This window comes from Orcinus orca, chromosome 3 (genome assembly GCF_937001465.1).
Source record: "Orcinus orca chromosome 3, mOrcOrc1.1, whole genome shotgun sequence".
Classification (NCBI taxonomy): Eukaryota; Metazoa; Chordata; class Mammalia; order Artiodactyla; family Delphinidae; genus Orcinus; species Orcinus orca.
Genome location: NC_064561.1, coordinates 141633821 through 141648555, shown reverse-complemented (window position 1 = coordinate 141648555; position 14735 = coordinate 141633821).

Genomic DNA, 14735 nt, shown 5'->3' with positions numbered 1-14735 from the left:
TGCACAGTGTTGCTTAAGAACAACAGAATAATTCCCTAGTAGAGACAAGTTCTAAATCATTGGAGCTTGATCCCCAAAACAGAAAAGTTCTAGATTACTGGAGCTTGAGGTCCAACTGGCCTGTCTCCTTTTCTTTGCTCTCAAAATATTTTCAGGTGAAGAGTAGGAATGGAAATGATAATATGTATGATTTTTAGGGCCTCCATTGTGCCAGCTGCTTCAAAGTCATTACCTCATATCACAACAACCCTAAAAGGTAAATATTATTATCCTCTATTTTATAAGCGGATTCAGGAGGTTAAGATTAAGGAACTTGGCCCAAATCACACACCTAATGAATGGGAGAAGCCAGCTCTGAATGACTGCAAAGCTCTTTCTACTCCAACTTGCCATCTCTTCACGCTCAGAGCACACCTTATTAAATATTTGGACATTTATGTCTGGGAAGCGGGAGTGAGTTGGTTGTCCAGCAGACCTGAATCTGGTCCCATAGTCTGCCATGGGAATTTGGGCAAGCATTTAGCTACTCTGGGACTCAGTTTCTTCATTTGTAAAATGGGAAAGAGAATATTAGTACTTAGACCTCATCAGGTTGCTAAGAGGACTAAATGAGATATTGTTTGTAAGCCACTTAGCATAGTGCCAAGCACATGGTCATACTTGATAAATCTTGATTACTGTATTTAGTGTCTGGATTCAGAGCTCCCCAAAGGACTTTAACTTTTTTAACTTGGATGCACAGAACTGGATTAGCTATAATCTTTGGTTTATGATACATTCTCATCATTAATCCATGAGTGGTCCTCTTTATTAATTAATGTATTTATTTAATACTAAATACCCACAAAACTACCACTTAACATAAGAACTATACAATTGACATAACTTACACCTTTTATGCATACAAGGGACTTCATAGTTATACAATATGTACACTGACATATAGCCATATCTATATTCTAAATGTAACAGCATGATGAAAGTACTCAGTGTTCATTGAATAAATGATGGAATCAATAAATGTAACGTTTCTTCATTGATCTCTGGCACAATCTGATGGAGTGTTAAGACAGAAGTTTTTTAGTCTCATTGGACTGAGGAACCAGATCATAGATACCGCACTCCGAAAGAGATGTGACACTCAAAATAGAGTTTGCAAAGACAGTATCTACAAACCAGTTTTAAAAAATTATTAGCCCCTTCTTACATTAAGACCACACCCCACTAAATTAAAAGGTGAATGGGCATTTAAGAGAGGAGGATTTGGGGAGAGAACTATGGATGTGCGCTGGGTCTCAGGTCCATCTCATGTGGGAGGGGTTGGAGGTGATTTCCCTTTACCTGAAGTCAAAGAGAGCCATAACTGGTCCACTCTAAGAGACTGATCCATGTGCCCTGAATATGGCTGTCACAGGGGACAGGTGTCTGTCTCAGGGCTGAGACATGTAGAGGGCTAGTAGTAAGGGCTGGCAGGCCGCTGTCACGAGGAATAAAAGAGGATGGCTGCATCATGATGGAACAGTGCTCCCAGACACTCAGAGTAGAAGTGACATGAGTGTTCCTCTTGGATCAGATATCAGCCGCACAGAAGAGAGAGCTGGCCTGAGATCATCTTAGATCCTAAACAAGAGGACTGTCTGTAGGGGCAAAGTAATACCATTGGAAGGTATGCCATCAGAGTCCCAAGGTGAAAAACTGTAAGCCACCAGCAAGAGAACTGCATACACTATCCCCAGAATGCATAGACCGTAACTGCAGGACTCACAAAGTTCCCCCCAGAAGACTGGCTACAACCACCTGCAGGCTCTGATACACCTCCCGGTGTTAGTTAAGTAAGAACTTTCCTGCTTCCTTCCCTCTTCTCCTTTCCCTGTCTCCAACCCAGGAAGACCAGAGGCAGCCTAGAGAGTAGATGAGAAGGGGTGAGAAACTCAAGGAGCACAATGGAGAAGCAATAGTCCTCCTCTTCCACTGCAGGTCTGAGTTTGGGGTGGGGTGGCAGTGGTAGGGAGAAGCTTTAACTTTGAAGGAAGTGTACATTTTTCCTTATTACCTTGGACTGGGCATAATAATTACTAAACTGAGACTGTTTATCTGACTAGGAATGACCAGAGTACTTGTCTGAGAGGGTGCAGCCTTCAGGATGGGCCTGAAGGGACACTGGGAAGAAATGAAATTAGCTATGTTCTGCATAAACTCTGTAAGTCCCACTTGCTGAAAGTAATGGTTGTAGGGGCTCAACTGAGATTCTCTAGGAATCAATGTACAGTGCTACAGACATACGCTGGGCTCATCAAAAATTCTCAGACACAAAATGGGATCAGGAGCCCTATTTTGGATCTCTCCCTCTCCATCCAGGGCAATCAGGAGCTTGATTTATGCCCAGAAAATGCTGGAAGAGCCTCCAGATTTTCTCCATTGTGGTCAGCTCTGAGATGCTAATTAACCATCGAAAACAAGTGGCTGTCCTGCTTGTGTCAAGGCTGCAGCCTTAATGAAAACTGGCAGCCTTTCCCTTAGTGGTCCTACCACCTCTCTGACCTTCCAGGAATGAGCAAAGCACTGGTCCTCCTACTCTGCAGATGTACTCCAAACCCTGTTGCCTTCATGATGTGAGGCGCTCTCCACCATTTTTCATGCTTCCAAGCACATTTATCTATTCCTCCCCTTCCAGAACTCTCCTGGTATATCCCCCCTCCATGAGCCTTTAGGAATACACCTGCCATCTTCCTCCCAAGTCCATGCTTGAAGGAATAAGGTCTATAGCAAATTCTGCTGTGCTCCACTTGGGACTATGTGCTTGTCACCAAGCTCTGCATGCTTCACCGCTACTGCTGTCACTTGCAATCTTCTCCAGAGGCCTTCCTTGAGCTGTCAGTATCACTTGGCCTGGAAACACCCAGAGCCGGAAGTGCCTGGGAGTCTACATTTCTGCCACCCAGGGCTCATGGCTGCCTGATGCGGGAAAGTGAAAGCCCAGCTCTCTTGCCAGGAGCTAGGACAAACTCTGAAGTATAGTTTAGACTTCAGCACTCCTCCTGGGACCAGGCTAAGGATGGGTCCTCACCTGAAGTCACACACTTGCTTAGCTTTTCTGCCTTACCTGTCCTGCTCCCCGCCCCCCTCTTTCCCCACCCCCCTTCCTGGTTTCTCCTTAGAGCACTTTATTACTAAACCATTTACACGGGAATCCTCTTCTCAGGGTCTGTTTCCCAAACTCACCTAAGACAAGGGGGTAGACCCACTCAGTTTTCTCAAACCTGCTAACTTTATGCTGCAAAAAGAACTGATCTCTAAGCAGGACAAGAATGCAGGTCCCAGGCGAGAGCAGCTTGGTGACCCAGAGCACAATCTCACCCTAAACCTCCCCCCTACTCCCATCTCAAACAGAAAATCTCTTAAGAAGTCAGAGTGACTTCTTAAGCACTCTTTGAGTGCCTAAACTCAAAGACATTAGTCACAAACATTTATTCAAATTTGTTTTGACTCTCCCTCTTTGTTTTTAAATCTATTTGGACTGCCAGATCTTTCCTTTAGTACCTGAGGAGACTGAATAAACATTCCACTTAAAAGCATGCATTTTAAATGCTGAATACCTATTGAAAGTTAAGAGACCATAGGATACGGGTCAAGATAAGCCTAAAATGGAAGTCTGAGTGAAATTCAATACCTGTTTCTTTCTATGGAATGGTGCAAAGCTAAGTTGACTGAACTGGATGAAAGAGCAACAGTCAACAGAAAAGTCAATAAAGGTACACTGTGCACCTATTTAAAGGACATTAGCCCATTAAAAAGACCTATGCAGCAGCACTCATAGTGCTAAAACAGATGGGGAAAGGCAGCTCCTTAGAAGTCTGGAAGTGGAGGCCTCTGACTCCGGGGTGGGCCTCGCTAATGCGGATATACCTGTTATTTGCTGATTCCCCACTTAGAGAACACTGATGAGTCACAAAGAACTTAACAGGCCCCTCCCTGACCACCTGGGACAAGTCAGCCATAATTGTCTTCAGACTGTGCATAAGGGCAGTGTGAGCCCCACCACTCCAAGCAACTTTATAGGGAGAAGAGAGTCAATGAGAAAAATGATGACCACATCTCACAGTTCCCCATTTAGTCCTGACCTCCTTCTCCCAAGACTGCAATCAGAATCCACATCAGTAAGTACCCAAATGTGCTTTGTTTCACCCCTTCCCTGCACCATCTGGGTTAGAATTAATGGTGGGGCAAGTGTTGATGGAGACTTTGGTTCTAAGAGATTAGTGCTGGAGCCAGACAGCCAGTTCAAATCCAACAGCAAAGCACATCAGCTGTGCATCCTTGACCAGAGTTCTTTGACTCTACATGCTTGTTTCCTCAATTATCAAATTAGAATGATAATATGAGTCCCTACCTCATAACGATAGTAAGCATTGAGTTCATACTTGAAAAGTAACTAACACATAGTGAACACTCACTAAACAGAACCTGTGACTGTTGTTACAAGTGCTATTATTTATTTCATCATCATCATCCCTGTCATCAGCCAAACCTTCCTTAAGAAAATTCACAAACTTGAAGCAATTTCTATTGTCTATTAGGAATAGAAGATAAAGAAATATTTGCCCTACCACTTAAGTCCCCAGTATCTGAATAAGTCTCTCAGATTTTCTCTGTATGTATCTTGATCTAAAAGACTATTCTGTAGACCTCTTAAGCCAAATATCTTTTGCATTCCATTCTGTGCGACTCCTCTGATACTGCGGAAATTCAAGGGATTCAGGATAAGAAGTCTCTATTTACAATGGATCTTGAACACACCGTAAGAAAAGCATAGGTCAAATAAATCAATGCAGTGCTTTTCTCTTGTCCCTATACAGAGACTTACTGCTACACCCTGTTAAGTTTAAACAAAACCAGTAATTGAGTACTTTTAGTACTTTCCCTCCTTTTATTCCACCAAGCTAAGGTTATTTTGTGTCAGCTGAGTATAAGAAAAATGTGTCCCTCTTCTCTCTTTCATCCTTGCCTTCTCCAGTTGATCCAACATACAGCCTCAAGGGTTTCAGTGGTCTAGCTCTCGCTAATTTTCAATCCTGGTCTAATACTCAAACTGGCTTAATACTCAATAATACTAATACTGGTCTAATACTCAAACACTGAAGCAGCATAAACAATGAAGTAGAACACCTGGTCAGGACAGGCTACATAATTTGCAGGGCTCAGTACAAAATGAAAATGTTGGGCCCCTTATTCAAAAAGTATTAAGAATTTCAAGATGGTGACAGCAGAGCATCAAACCTAAGTGCTATCTGCACAAGTCATATGCCCATGAAGCCAGCCCTGATCCTGGTCACAGAGCTGTCAACACCAGCACTACCACTCTGGCCCAATACTCCTACAACTGCCCCCATCTCTTGCTTCAATCCAGCTCTCCGCCGAAGACAAGAAAATCATTTGCCATTGTCCTCCTGTGAGACTTTAGGTCTCCCATGCCATTCACTTCCTCTGCAGTATCCTGCTCACCTAGACTGCCGTCTCTTCAAAGCTCTGCTCAATGCAGTGCAGATGGAGCATGGCAAGGGCAAAAGGGGACACTCTCCCTGCCGATGTCAGGATACTGGAGGTATGAGGGGAAATAAGGAGGTAGCAGAGGCATGGAATATGCTCTGGGGTGAAGCCTTCAAGGACTCCCATCACCCCAGTGTTCTCCCTGTTTATTTGCACTTCTCACTGCCCAGAAGATCAACTCTGGTGTGTGTAGCTCTGAACAGACTGGTGACGTGCAGCTGTGGTTGCTTTGTTTTCACAAGCCTATTTGCATTTTCTCCATTTCCTTACCATTGAGACTTCAATATGCAAGGAAGAAAAACTAGGCTTTGAGTCAGAGCTTTGACTCCTCACCTTGGCTCTCACTAGCTATGTGACCCCAAGCAAGTCAATTAACCTCTCCAAGCTTCATTCTTCACCTGTAAAATGGGATAATGAACACCAGCCCTGCATACCTCACTGAATTACAGTAATTCTCAAATAAGACATGATATGTGAGTGACCCCTTCAAGCAGGATCTTTGCCCCACTCACTCTTCTTTACTCTCTCATCTTTCTAAACATAGCACAGTGTATTCAACAAATGTTGGATGAGTGAATAAAAACCCCAAACCACTATAACATAAACAAATCAATTTTGTGAGGGCAAAAAACCATTGATTCCATTTTTAATTCCCATATCAAAAGGTTACCTAGTACCTTCCAAAGAGTATTCCATCATTAACACAAATAATGGTTCCTCTTTTCTTCCCTTGGTTTCAGAACTGTAATGTGAGTACAATCACTTTAAAATTCTTTCCTGTTTTCCACTCTAATTACATGGTATCAGGAGCCAAAAGATAGACCATGAGATCCTGATGTTGCTACAACTTGCAAGTGATGCAAATTATCATTAGCAAATTGCATCTGAAACTGCATCTGACACTTCACCCAAAATGATCCCAGGAGAAACAGCTCACTGTAATGACAGTAAAGGCTGAATTCACAGTTTAAGGAAAACATCGTGACCAACCTGCAGCTGTTTTAAAAGCACTCATTGCTACAGCAGGTTGTAGGGAGACTAAACCAACTGCCCTTATCTGTAATGATTAAAAAAAAAGAAAGAAAAAGAAAAAACTGCTACCAACACATTTCGCACATGCTGAAAACTCCAAGCTAAATTGGTTGCAAGACTAAGTGCATTCAAAGAAATTGTCTCTGCAATTATCACTAATTAATCAGCCCTAACAGCTGGGAGCCAGTTGGAGAGGTTTACCCTTGAATGTAAATGAGGGAGGAGGGACCTGGGTAACGACATGGGGAACATATTTGTTTTGTTTTGACTTCTTCCCAGACATATTTCAGTTTACATAAATATTTGAAGGTTAGATCAGACAGGATTTACAGCACAATGGTATTAGGAATGTCTTTATAAAAACTTGGATATTGTCTAAATTAGGTTTCAAGAAGGAGGAGTAGGGGTGAGAGCAGGAGTCTTTTTCAATATTTAACTTAATGCCCTGACCAGAAAGTCATACCACTTAATAAATAGCTCTGACTTAGAATGAGTGAGCAGTGTTTCCATGGCTTCGATTTTAGCTATAGATTTCAGAAGGAACAGACACTGCCTGGAGAGCCTGCCAACCTTCTGGCTTAAGCACTGCATGTGTGACCTTTGGTTGACCTTGGGTTCTGGGATTTGAGGGTTAAAGTAGTCTTTTGGCATTTGAGCCTGATTTTTTTTTTTTTCTCCAAAAGTGTTTAGAGAAGTAAGAGAGGGCTCCACCCTATGCAACAGGGCAAGCTGTTTCCTGTAGGAGCAAGGGTTAGTGGCTAGCTCAGCGCCTTGTGGAAAACACTTCTTCACGAGAGAAACTCTTTCTCAAAGAATCTGTTCCTCTTCTATTTCTCTTTCAGCATCTAATTTTGCAAAGAGCTCTTTTAGGAGTAGCACGTTCTTCTGCCTAAAAGCAGATAAAGCGAAGGCAATGCATGAAATACCAAGTCTATGTGTTCTCAAGGCGAGAGTTGGACCAAAACAGGAATCTGACAGGTTGAACCAAACAAAAAGTCCTCACCTGGGTGTTCTTAGTTCATAGTTTCCTCCTGAAGGTGGATGGTTCAGGGGCAGGTGGCCTATGGGAACTTAAACTACATAATCATCTCTTTAATAAACACACATTTTTATTGAGCCTGATGTATCTGATTACAGGTACACATGAAATATATTAGCCTATTTCTGGGTGAAGCAGGAAAGCCTTCATAAAGAGGTTTTATTGTTTACATTCAATGAAAGGAAAGGTCTGACTCAAAGTCCTCAGATTTAATCTCTCTCTGAATTAAAACGGTTCTATTTTACTCTAACTGCTGGTGCTGTTAGGAGAAGTGAATCCAGGATTTTTGCCCAGCCATGGAATCTCTTTATACAAGGGAGCTAGATACGTGGCCACAAACAGACAAGCATGCCTGGTTTACTGGCAGCTGTCCTCAGTGCAAGAAGAGGAAGAGTTTATTTTCCTTTAGGAACCCACAGTTGAATAGTGTTCTGGTGCCCTGTTTCATAACTCTCCGTGTAATGAAGCAGTTGGCATGACCTTCCAAGGCAAGATAATAACAGGAGTAAGCAAAGGCAGGGCTTGTACACAAGGACACTCTGGACCGCTCAACCTCACAAATAAAAGCTTTCAAATACATACAAAACTGTCAAATGCAAAGTGTTTTCCCAGTGTAGTGAAGTGACAGACCTTCAACCACCCACTCACACCCTGCATGTGAACATGGTGAAATCTTCTGTAATCCAAGAACAGCAAGGTACAATGCAAAAGGGCGTTGGGGGCTGGGGGTGGGAACAGGCGCTGGTACCATTTCTCCAATGCCACCTTCCCTGTCCAGATGAGTTTAAGGATGAATATCAAAGCCAGTCATTTGCAAAAGGTAATCACTATAGATTGCCAGAAGTAAGCTGGCTTTGAAAAAGAAGTTATGATTAAAAAAAAAAATGGTCAGAAGCACAAATTACATGACCACTGAACACCAAGTGGGTTAAGGTCAAGATCCAATAGAACAGATTTGCACCCTTCCTGGGGACAGGAAATCTGAGCCCTGCTGTCCCCTGAGTGGCTCAATAAGCAGGCAACAGGTAGGTGGGAGTGGCAAATGCTCTCCAAAGATGGAAGGTGGCTGCCACCAACGCCTTCCCTTCCTACACACACTTGCTGCTTCTCCCATCAAGCTGTGTATGCCAGTTCTCTCTCTGAATCTGAGCTGGCTTTAGTGACTGGCTATACAATAAATATGGCAGAAATGAAGCTGTGTGACTTTTGAGGCTAGTCCACTAGAACCTGGCAGTATCCCGAGTCTTATGGAACACTCATTGGTGGAATGCTTCTTCTCAAAACCAGCCTCCACGCTAAGAGAAGCCCAGACCTCACGAGAAGTCACATGTCGGCACCCTGGTAGACAGCCCCAGCTGGACTCCCCAACAATAGTCAGTAGCAGCTGCTGACCACACAGGACAGCCACCCTGAATGCGCAGCTGCAGCCAACATCTACCTGCAACTGCATGAAAGACCCCAAGTAAGAACTGCCTAGCTGTGCCCGCTTAGCCCACAGATGTAGATAGATAGATGACAGATAGATAGATAGGTAGAAAGAAATGTAGATAGATACATATATAAATATATATACAAATTTATATATGTGAAAAATAATAAAATGACACCTATGCCCCCTCCACTACACTCTGACCTTTCATGACCCTGTATCCCCTTCCTGGTCTGTCCTCCTCAGTGCCGAGGTAATCCTATACTGAATAAGCCTTAAACATTCCTTTGCTTTTCTTTATAGTTTTATCACATGTGTATTTTCCTAAACAATATGTAAATATATAATATGTATTTAATATAATGATGTTAAATTATATACAAATTATAATAATTATATACATTAATCTTTTTCTTTATTGTTAGTTTCTTGTCTTGTATGTGAAACCTTTCCCTATTCTGAAATCACAGAGATAGTTTCTGTTTTTACTGAGATAGTCTCTTTTTACTGAAAGCTTTAAAATTTTGACTTTTAATTTCTAAGTCATGAATTTATTTGGAATTGATTTTCATGTAAGATATGAAGAGGAAACCATTTTCTATTTTTCATCAGGACACCCAATTTCCCCCCCGAATTTTAACTGGATAGTCTTTCCTTGCCCCATTGATCTTATACCTAATGAAGGTGACATCTTTTAGGAGTCCCAAATTTAGACAGAACTCTTCAATTTACCCTCACCTTGATTAAGCTCCAGTTTTTGCTCCTATCCCTTGAGAATGTCTGATCCATTAAAATCCAGGCACAATCCACTAGGGATCAGCACGAGGAGATGTTGCATCAGGCAGACGCCACTCCAAGGCCACATCCTCCTGTGGAATCATTCTTTCTTCTGTTTCTGGCCTCTAATTGTTCTTTGAACCTTACCACCAGCTCAATCATACTTTATAAATATTTATTTCAGGTGTCAGTATAAAAGATTTTCTATACTTTCAATTTAAAATATTGCCCTTACTTTTTTTTTTTCCCCCCCCCGGTACGCGGGCCTCTCACTGCTGTGGCCTCTCCCGTTGCGGAGCACAGGCTCCGGACGCACAGGCTCAGCGGCCATGGCTCACGGGCCCAGCCGTTCCGCGGCATGTGGGATCTTCCCGGACCGGGGCATGAACCCGTGTCCCCTGCATCAGCAGGCGGACCCTCAACCACTGCACCACCAGGGAAGCCCCTGCCCTTACTTTTAAAGCTAAATCAGTTCTATGGTTTTTCTCCAGTTTTTTGATTTCTTTTATAAATTTGGTTTTTTTCTTTTTACACTACTGTTATTAGTTTTATCCTGATTGGCTGAGTTTATGTTTTCAAGAAATTTTCCAGGAAGAGTTTGTGAATAATTCCATTCCTGAGAATATTTTAGTATTGGCCTCACATGAGAATGACACCTTGGCTGGGTGACACTCTTTCCCCCTTAACATTCTACAGATGTTATTCCATTGTCTTCCATCAGAAAATGCTCCTGAAGAGTCAGAGATCAGTCTGAACTGCTTGGTGCTTTTGTTTTTTGCGGTTAGAAGTTTATGGAGGTGGGGAGAGAATAGGAGTAATAGTGACCTGTTCTGTTTGTGGACACTGTAGAATTTTTTTTTTCCTTTACTTAACTTCACCAGAATGTATCTTGAAATGTAAGCTGTTATTTATTAAATTTTCCTGGGCCACCATAAATCCTTTTAATCTAAAGATTCAGATCTTCTTTAATTTTAGGAACGTTTTCCTCTACTGTATCTTTGAATCTTTAAATTTCTTTTCTCTTTTCTTGTCCATGAATAGCTCTCTTCTGTGTCTTGGATCTCCACTGGCTATTCTTCATATCTATAATTTCATTTCTAATCTATTGCAACTCAGGCCTTTTCCTTAGCCACTTTTGTGATTTTTCTCAATCCTATCCTTAGCTCACTAATTTTGGTGCTTCACAGTATCAAAACTTTTACTGCCTCTAATGTATTTTAAATTTCTGTAACAAAACAGCAGTGCTAGTCAGACTGCAGTCATGAATGCTCTATAGTATATCAGATTTAAGATGGCCTTAATCTCACAGTTTTTGAAAACTTCTATGAGGAGTGAAAAGAAAAAACATACTTGACTTTACTATGAAGTGGGGAAAAGTGTAAATACAAAGGAATAAATTGGCATTTGTAATGTCTCTTTTCCTCAAATGTACATTCCATTTTGAGAAATAATTTAGGAAAATAGCCAAATATGAGTAAGTCTGGCCACACCCAGAGTGAGACGACAAATTCCCTTCATATTCTAAAATTCTATAACATAAACTGTTCAGATTGTTTCAAAAGTCCCATCAACTCCTCTGACATATTGAGGATGTATTTGTACCTCTTTTTTTTTCTTCTTTTTTAATGAAAGAAACACTGTTCACTATCAAAGTCAAGAGCCCTCACATAGAATCGTGCACAAAGAATCAAAAGAAAGATAAGGCAATCATAGTGCTTTCCATCCTTAGGGTCTAAATGAAACACAAAGAAACCCCAGAAAACAAGAACTGTCTGCATATGCTAAAAGACCCAGACCAGATCACTTCTAAGTTCCCTTTGGAATATAATAGTACTTACTGTGGATATGAAATAATTTCACAGATTCTAATTTCAGTCATTATGGCCCTCTCATGACTGGGGAAGCTAAGGTGTAGTGGAAGGAGCTCTCTAAAAATAGCTCGTGAACTGAGAGTTGAATAAAGACCAAACCCCTTATTTACCTTACTTGTATTTTTCAAAGTGCATATGAGAATGTCTATTCAAGAAACTCTTGCCTCTTAAGAGTAGGTGGAACTACTATTGCAAAGTTGTCATTTTCAAGGGAAAATTGTGTGGGTAGCTTCCTTTATGTCTGAACAAATTAGAGCTGTACAGGAATTTTCTCATTGGTATGTGGTGATGGCTCCATTCAGTAGCCCTGGTGCAGGACTCCAACAGGGATAACATAAGAAATTTTTAAAGTCACTTCTCCAAGTATAAGTAAAGAGGAACAGAATTAGAATTATTTAACTTAATAAGAAGGAATTATTTAACTTAAGAAGAGAATGCCAAGGGCTAAACTTGCTATCTTCTAATATCTCAGAAGAACAACTCTCTGTGGCCCAGAAAGAGGAAAATTAGATAACTATGGGAGAAAGAGTTGGATTACATCAAAAAATGAACTTCCCAATTGTAAAGACTGCATGGGGGGGGTAAGGGAATCACCAAAGAAATTACAAAATATAATTACAACAACAACAATAGTAGTTATCACTTATTGAGTGTATTATATATCACTTTTCTATTTTAAGCACTTTATAGACATTATCTTATTTAATCCTCATAATGGTGTTCTATGACCTTATTGTTACCTCCACTGAACATTATTTAACATTTTTAGAGGGCCTTCTATGTGCCAGGCACTGTACTAGGCAGTAGGATTAGAGATTCATAAGACTAGACAAAGTCCCTATAACCATGAAACTTTTATTCTGGTGGGGGGGGAGACTGACAATAAATAAATAAGAAAAGTAAATTAGAGTGTAAAGTATTATGCAGAGAATTAAAAATAGAGGGATAAGATGGTTACCAGGTAAACTAGGCAATAAGAGGAGGTACCTCTGAGGAGGTAAAATCTGATTGACAGAAGGAGCCAGCTAGGAAAAGGGAAGCAGCAAAACACTGCTGACAGAAAGCAGGTAGAGACAAGGACCTAAGGCAGGAACAAGATCACTCTGGAAGCCAAAGGAAGGCCACTGAGACTACAGCAGAGCGGATAAAAGGAAACAGCATAAGAAGATGACCGAGTGGAGGACAAAGAATGGGTCTCGGGGTTTGCTGAGGGTTAGGGTAAAGACTCTGGATTTTAATCTAAGTATTGTGGGAAGCCCTGGGAGAGTTTTAGACAGGGGAGTGAAATAATCGGATTTATCTTTCTTAAACCTCACTCTGCCTTCTGTGTAGAGAATGGACTATAGGAAGGCAAGAATGGAAGCAGGGAGATTTCTGCAGAGAGATGATCCAGCCTTTCCTTGGAAGCAGGAAGAAGCTTCCCCCAGGAAAAATGGATGAGGGGACCTGGTCACTTATCCGTTCTATGATTCAGTCACAGCTAGAGCATATTAAATTCTCCCACTCCACAGCGGTTAGTGACATTAGAGCACTGATCTGCTGTAAACTCCCCTGGTGATAATACTGTTTTTCTTTTTAAACTTTTAAGTCTTGGCAGCAAACTTACCTGCCAACATCCCACAATTCCTACCAAAAAGCAAATAAATTGAAAAAAATGCATTTTTGCACTGTCTTAGTCATGTAGAAATGTCTTCTAATGGAATGTGTCTGACTTGGGCCAACTCTTATCTGTGATGCAAGGCTGACTCTACCCAGAAAATTTTTTCCTGTGTTTCTAATAGTATGTCCCAGAAGAATCAATGTACAGTAATTCTTAAGGGACACTTCAAAGTTATTTAAAAAACAAAACAGGTTTTGAGGAGGTTACTCCTCAAATTTTGTTGCATAAGGGGAAATTAACAATGTGGCATCCAGGATTCCATCCCTTGATGAAGGAAAAAAGATCAAAGGAATCATGAACATCATCTCCATGCATCTCTCATCTTCCTCCTACAATATTCTCAAGTCAAATGATGTCTAAAGTCTATGTCCATCCGGTATATGAAACATAACGGAAACACAGGTTCCTGTTCAAGAGGGCGACCTAGGAGGATCCTGGGCTCACCTCCTCCCACGCACACACTAAATTTGCATCTAACTATGGAACATCTTCCTCTGGAGAAAAAACTAAAAACTGAGTGACTCTATGCATCAGACAAACAAAGGAGAGGAAGCCCACATCAAAGGGGTTGAAAAGTCTGGGATACAATCTCACCAGAAACCCCACCCACTGCAAGGCAACCCAGAGTCAGGAGGGAACTCAAAACGCGGAGCTTCTCCCTGAGGAGAGAAGGGTTTGAACCCCACATTGGGGACCCCCAGCTTTTAAGACAAGCACCTGAGAGACAAGCCCCCAAACATCTAGCTTTGAATACCAAAGGCGTCTGGAGGCCCACCAGATGCTAACAATCTGAGAAATGACCCTTAAAGGGCTGGTTGTGGACTCACCTGCCCCAGGGCTCCGCAGCTGATGGAGAGGCACCCAGATTGTTGTGAAGGAGGCTCATTTGCTAATCTTGAACGTTGGCCTGAGGGGCAAGCATCGAATTCAGCACACCCCTGGGCCCTGCTGGCTGCGGGCGCCATCTTCAATCCTCGCTCTAGTCAGTGGACGCCGTCTTTTTTTTCTTCTTTAATACGAGTTTGGTTTTTTTTTTTTCCTCTTTCTTTTTGTCCTCTTTTTTCCTTGGGCGCCATCTGTACACGCTCCCTCTGCCTCATTCCAGGTTCCAGCTGGTAGGCGCCATCTCCACGCTCCAGGGCGCCAGTAGCTCCGGGAGGGGAGGTTTTAGGCGTCTGGTGGCCAGTGTTTTGGGACTGCAGAGCAGGGGATGCCCTTGACCTCCTGGCTTTGTTGACCAGGGGGGCTTGCGTTCCTGGGTCTCAGAGGATTGCAACAATTGGAAAGACAGTTCTTGGCAGGCTACCACCCCAGGGCACTGCACAGACTGCGAACAGTAACACAGCCCAGTCTTTCTGTGAGGGAGGCCCATTTGCTCAG